The 6,388-nt window shown below is 45.7% G+C and overlaps 1 pseudogene; it reads left to right on the plus strand.

Annotated features, from left to right (window-relative positions):
* The first annotated feature begins 2,282 nt into the window (after nucleotides 1–2,282).
* Nucleotides 2,283–2,688, plus strand: LOC103592314 (annotated as a pseudogene).
* Nucleotides 2,689–6,388: the final 3,700 nt, after the last annotated feature.

Raw genomic sequence — 6,388 nt, forward strand, 5'->3', positions numbered from 1 at the left:
GGGCCTGCTCTGAGGTGCCTCCTGCCTGGGCTGGACACACCTAGGCTGTTGGGGCCCTCAGCAGGTCTCGTACCTGCTAGGTGCCTTCAGGCGGTGGTGGGCCAGCCCGCCTTGCTCCAGGGCTCACTTGGGGCAGAAATACCAGCAGCAAGGATGGGGACAAGAGCAGGGTCTTAAGCCCTGTACTCTGCATCAAGCTACCACCCCTCTGAGTCTCAGTTTCCTAATTTATTGACCAGAGATGATAATATCCACAGAAATCACTTAGTAACTATTAGCTTCCCTTCTCTTGTGGAGACACTTGTATCTGAGGATCTGTTGAGCCTCAGGATCTTTACATTCCTCTCACAATTCACTCATTGTTCATTCACCCAGTCCACTTCTTCAGTGCCTGCTCACATCTGCCTGCACTGGGAATTCAGAGAGAGCTCTTTTGCTGCCTGTTTGTCTGGTTTCTTACAGACTTCCAGTACATGGTGGCCTTGCTTTGAAGCTTCCATCTGTTTCTCCACCTGGGGGTATCTCTTCAGTCTGTCATGAAATAAAAAGCAATCGTGTGACTTGTTCCCACACTGCTTGCTGTGCCCAATCCTGTAACCCTCCTGGAGGTTTCGTAAGGTTTTAGCCTGCAGTTTACAGACGGAAACAAATGGTTAACTCCAGTTTGCTGAGAACTTCCCACGTGGCCACGCAGTGGTCAATGATCCACATGCCTCAGTGCCTTTATCACCCACAGCATCTCCAAGAGGTATATATTCTTATTCCCTAGATCCCTGCTAAGGCTCAGAGTGATTGGGGCAACTTGCTGGTTGTCACAGAGCTAACCAGGGATGCCTTCTGACTTCCCTGGGCCCGAGGCACTTTTGCCTTCATGGGCCTTTTCCTCCTTAAAAAATATTAGAAATTATATTTATGGACCGCATTGGTATATTAAAACATTTTCTTCAACCTAAAAGTCCCTTTTTCTCTTCAGATTTTGAAGGAAATGAAAACATGTTTGTGGGCCCCTAAAAGTACTGTGGGCTCTGGGTACTGCGCTGCCTGTGCCTAATGGAGACCTCAGTCTTCAAGCTAACAAGAAACAAGGCTGAGATTCCAGCCCACACTCATCACTGTAAAAGCTCTAACATCATCTTTCTCTAAAATTCTGGATGCCCCACTGGGGCCTTCTCTCCAATCACAGACCTTAAGGGTAACTCGTTTGCCAGACTATGAAAGGGGATTCATCTGTCTTTTAGAAGTAGCTCTAAATTCCTACCTAATCCCCGGTAGCAACGTCATTGGTCATAATAATAATAACAACAGTAATGAACATGTTGAGAGCCTTCAGTGTGCCAGGCATTGTGCTCATCACTTGGAAGCATTGTCTCCTGAAGGCCTCAGGAACGCTATGAATAGGTGCTTTTATCCTTTCCTTTGTGTAGATGAAGAAATTCAGGCTTAGAAAGACCATGTAAGTTGCCAGGATTTGGATCTGAGTCTGTTATTTGTTGCCAGAGCATAACCTCCTTGAGGACAGGGACTGTGCCCTTTTTCCCATTGTCTCCCATCACCCAGCACAATGCCTTGGTACATACAAGCTTACAATGTGGAATGAACAAATGCTTGTTGGACCCCAGAGCCTAAAATCTTAACCCTCCCACTGAACTGCCCTTTAGGGAAGCTTACCTGCTTAGGGTCCCTGCCCACTGTCTTAAGACAGCCCAGGGGTAGTCTGGAGTAGCTCAAAGCCCTGGTGGAGTGATATACTTATAAAAACAGGCAAGGGCTCAGGCATTCATTCCTCCATCAAAACCCCTCCAGCCCCACCTTCCAGCCCCAGCTGGTGGAATCTCACAAGAGTCTACCTCTTGCGAAGGCTGCTTCTTTTTCCCTTGGAACTTAAAGTGAAGCCTGACAGTCACACCTGGCAGAATGCCAGCCAGAAGGAGGTGGCCGAAGAGGCTCTCTGCCCTAGGATGTATCATGTTCCCTTTCCTTATGTCTTGGGCCCTTCCCAGGCACATTACTAGAGTGAAAGTTGGCACTCCTAAGTGAACTTGAACTCACCTGCCAAAATAATTAGACACCTGAGAAGTACAACCACTACAAAAGAAAGACCATAAATCAAGCCACATATGCCATCGGAAGCAGAATTATTAAAGCAGATGGACCAAGACATTAAAGTAAAGCATGATAATTATGCTTAAGAAGGTGAGGGAAGAAATTTGTGAAATAATGCAAGAACAAGAAAGCACAGGCTCTTCCCTTTTTCAGCCATGGCTGAAGCAGCAGCAGCCAAAATGAACGTCAGTCCCTTTGCGATTTCCAACTGGAGCAAGAACCACAAAAGGCATTTCAGTGCACCTGCCCATATTCGCAGGAAGATTATGTCTTTCCCTTTCCAAAGAGCTGAAACAGAAATACAAGTTTGATCCATGCTCTTCCAAAAGGATGATGAAGGTCAACAAATTGGCAAAGTGGTCCAGCTTTCCAGGAAGAAATAGTCATCTACATTGAAGGGGTGCAGTGGGAGAAGACTCATGGCACAACCGCCCATGTGGAAATTCACCCCAGCAAAGGATTATCATGAGGCTAAAACTAGACTAAGACTGAAAAAATATCCTCAAATGTAAAGCCAAATCTGGCCAAATAGGAAAGGAAAAGGGCACATATAAGGAAAAAACAATTGAGAAAATGCAGAAATAAAGTCATCTTATATGCAGCTTTCATTAAAAACTGCTAAAATGAAAGGGGGGAAAAAGTCATAGGAAAGAACCAAGTCAAAATATTTTTTTTTCTTTTGGCGGCTGGGCGGGACAGGGTCTGAACCCTTGACCTTGGTGTCATCAGCCCCTCGCTCTAACTAACTGAGCTATTAGCCAACCCTCAAATCAAAACATTAGCTATGAAAAATATAATATTTAAATGAAAGACAGGATAGATGGCATAACTATCAGGATGAATATCACTGAAGAATTAACTGGTTAATTGGATTGAGAGCTATTGAGGCAACAGGGAAAAAATAAAGGTATAAAAAAACAACAAGGAAAAACAGAGAGATATGGAGAATAGAGTTGGAGTCCCAAAAGAAAAGAAAAAGAAAAATGAAGATGAGGAAATTATTGAAGATATGATGGAGATTAGAAGTTCCAAAATTAAAGAAAAATGAGTTAATGCAGATTGAAAGGATTGATTAACAAACAGTAGAAACGAGGAAAAACTCACAGATAAATGACACACAGATATTATGGTGAAATTAAAAATATGAAAGACAAAGAGGAAGAGCAGAGAGAAATTACAGGTCCTTAACAAAGGGACAAGAATCAGACTGGCATTATTCTTTTCAATAACACCACCTGATAAAGGAAGTCAAAGAAGTGATGTCATTAAGAATGGAAAGAAAAGAACTCTTTCAATCCAGAATTGTAAAGCCAGCCAAATTGTCATTCAAACATGAGTCATAATAAAAATATTCTTAGGCAAATAAAGCCTCAGAAGGTGGAATACACAAAGACCTACACTGAAAATACTCTTGCAGGAATTAATTAAATAAGAAGCAGATCCAGGAGATGGTGCAAGAGCTATAGCAAGTCGGGGTGTATATGTCAGGTTTCAGTGCAAGAAATAGAAGCAGTATTCGGCATTTTAGGTAGGAGAGGGTTTTATACACTTAATTATTTTCAAATATTGGAAAGGCCAGAGGCTACCAAAACCTTGCAAAACTGGAGGGACTGGGGAGCTACAGTGACTGCATAATCAGTAACGTGGGGAAACCACAAGGCTGCTGAGCTGCTGAGACACATGGCTGCGTTCCAGATCCAGGGATCCAGAAGCTGATATGCTGTAATTGCCCAGATATTGGAACTCAGAGTCCAGCTGCCAGTGTCACCGCGACACTTCCTCCAAACCTTTTCTACGAGAAGAGGTTGAGTCTCAGGCACAGACACTTTGGGAGGTAACACTGGCTAGCTAAAATTTAATGGCATTGATCTGTTTCATCTCATTTATTTCATTGTTACTTTTTATTAACAGCAAGTGACATTCGTTTTCCATTTTCAGAAGTGATAGAAATTTTCTGTTTAGAATGAACTTAAATATGTTTTAAAGGAAAGGTAGGGCCGGGCATCTCCATACACAGCCATTGTGATTAGTGTAAACAATTATTAAAAGAGGTCAAAGGAGGAAGAGGTTCCTGACCTGGGGAGGAGGGGACCTTTGGGTTTCATGATAGAGGTGGGTTTGGGTTGGTATAGTGTTGGGAAGAAAGCGTTGGCATGAAGGCCATAAGCTGGGCTCAGCCGGGTGGTTCTTACTTGGGTTCTCTACTGTGATTGCAGCCAGATGTTTAGTCACCTGGAGGTTCAGCTGGACTGGGTGTCCAAGCTGGCTCACTTAAAGACTGCCTGGAGCTGCCAGCGTCACTTCTGACATACAGTCTCCTAGTGGTCTGAGCAGTCACAGGGCCCACCCAGATTCAAGAGAGTGGAAAATGAACTCCGACTCTAGATGGGGGGCGGGGGGGGCAGGTCACACTGCAGAAGAGCATGTGGAATGGGAGATATTGTGCAGCCATCTTTGGAAACTACAGTTTGCCACAGCTGGGAAGCACTGGCGGGTGTAGAGATGGGAAGCTGCTCATTCTGCCTGGGGTGGGAGAAAAAGGGAGCAAACAGGTGCTGGCGGGTAAGACAGAAAAGTTCATGCAAGCCCTTGGTTGCCTTGGGGCTTTATTCTGCAGCAAGTTGGAAGTGATCGGAACAATGGAGAGACACCATGCAGAAAGCAAAGGTCTATAATTCTAATTCCTTCTCTAACAAGTGGCTCCCCCAGGAAAGGGACTGGGGCTTCTGTCCCTTCCCAGTAACATATCCCAGCCCCACAATGGCATAAAAAGCACGCTGCCTCAAACCTACTAAGCATTTATTAGACAATTATTCTATGCTGAGTGCATGGCCAGGCCAGGCACTTGCAGAAGTGAGTCTGTAATTCATAAACTACTGGACTATCCTGGAAATTCCAGTGTTTCTGTGTTCATTCCATAGCTTCCAAATCCTCTCTTGGACACCTCATTGCCACAAAATCCTTTGCTGGGACAAGTATCCTGGTTTTTGTCTAGAAAAAAAAAAACCAAGTCCAAGCAATGTGGGAGTCCAGAGGAGGCTCTTACTTGGCCCTTGAGTCTGCACGGAGCTGAGAGATGGTCTCTGAGGGCCCTTCTCCCGAGATCGGTGAATTAAACCCAGAGAGTTAAGTGTACATTCAGAACCAACCCATCCCCAGGCATCTGCTTATGCCTGTCTCTGCCATGTAGCCTCTACACGCACGTGCATTCATCCATTTATCATTCAAATGCCTTCTAGGTGGCAAACCCCAGGCTGGGTACTGGCAATATGGCTATGACCAAGGGAGGTTTGTCCCCCAGGGAGTGCCCAGAGTAGAAGGGAAGACAGACCTGTCCACTAATAACAACACTTTCATGTAAGAAGTGCTAAAACCGAGGTACTTATGACAGGCTGTGAAGGTTCTCAGAAGAGACTGACCTCCTTGAGAAAGATGGGAGGCTTTGGGCAGATCTTGGAGAAAAAGGAAACAGGCATTATTATCAGGCATTCTGCTGGGGGGTAAGTGTGCGCTGCTAAATGACTTGTGCATGCAAAACCCATATACCAGTGTATAAGGTAAGCTAAGTAATTGGTACTTATTATTAACAGTTATTATCTCCTTTGATTGTCACAACAAGGAATGAGATGGGAGTCACGAAGCATAGTTTACAGTTGAGGAAACAGGTTTGGAGAGGTTAAGTCATGAGCCCGAGGTGACTCAACTAAGCCAGAATTTAAACCTGGTCTAATGTTGAAGCCCATTCCGCTGTCCACTCCACCACACCCCCAGTTCATGGGGGAAGGAAAGAGGGGCGGGCGTTCCAAGATATGGGACAAATCCTGTTGAGAAAAACTCAATAGTCCCAGAGATCCAAGGTGCAAATTATGTGGGTGCCCAGATGGGATGCGAGAGGAGGCAGGAGAGAAGTGATGGGAGCAGAATAGTGAAGGGCCTAGAATGCCGGGCGGGGTGAAGGGACTGGGCTTTACTCTGTCCACAGGGAGAACCGGCCGAGGTCCCATGACTCTGCAGCCACATGCGATCTCTCCTCCCAGGCCACGCTCCCATGAAAATTCGTCACCTAACTAGGTGCTGGCTTGTGACATATCACGTCCTTGCAGGTGGGGTTGAGTCTGGAAGACAGGTCCTCCGACTAGCAGCCTGGAGCTCACTCGTCGCTCAGCTTCGTCCTCGCCAGGCCTCCCTTTCAGGCTGTGGTGTTTGTTCAGAACTGAGCCGGGGACAGAGAGCACGGGCATATTTATCTACGTCACTGCCAGCCCTGCCTCCTGGAGGCCCCTGA

This window comes from Galeopterus variegatus, unplaced genomic scaffold (genome assembly GCF_000696425.1).
Source record: "Galeopterus variegatus unplaced genomic scaffold, G_variegatus-3.0.2 Scaffold1123, whole genome shotgun sequence".
NCBI classification, from domain to species: Eukaryota; Metazoa; Chordata; class Mammalia; order Dermoptera; family Cynocephalidae; genus Galeopterus; species Galeopterus variegatus.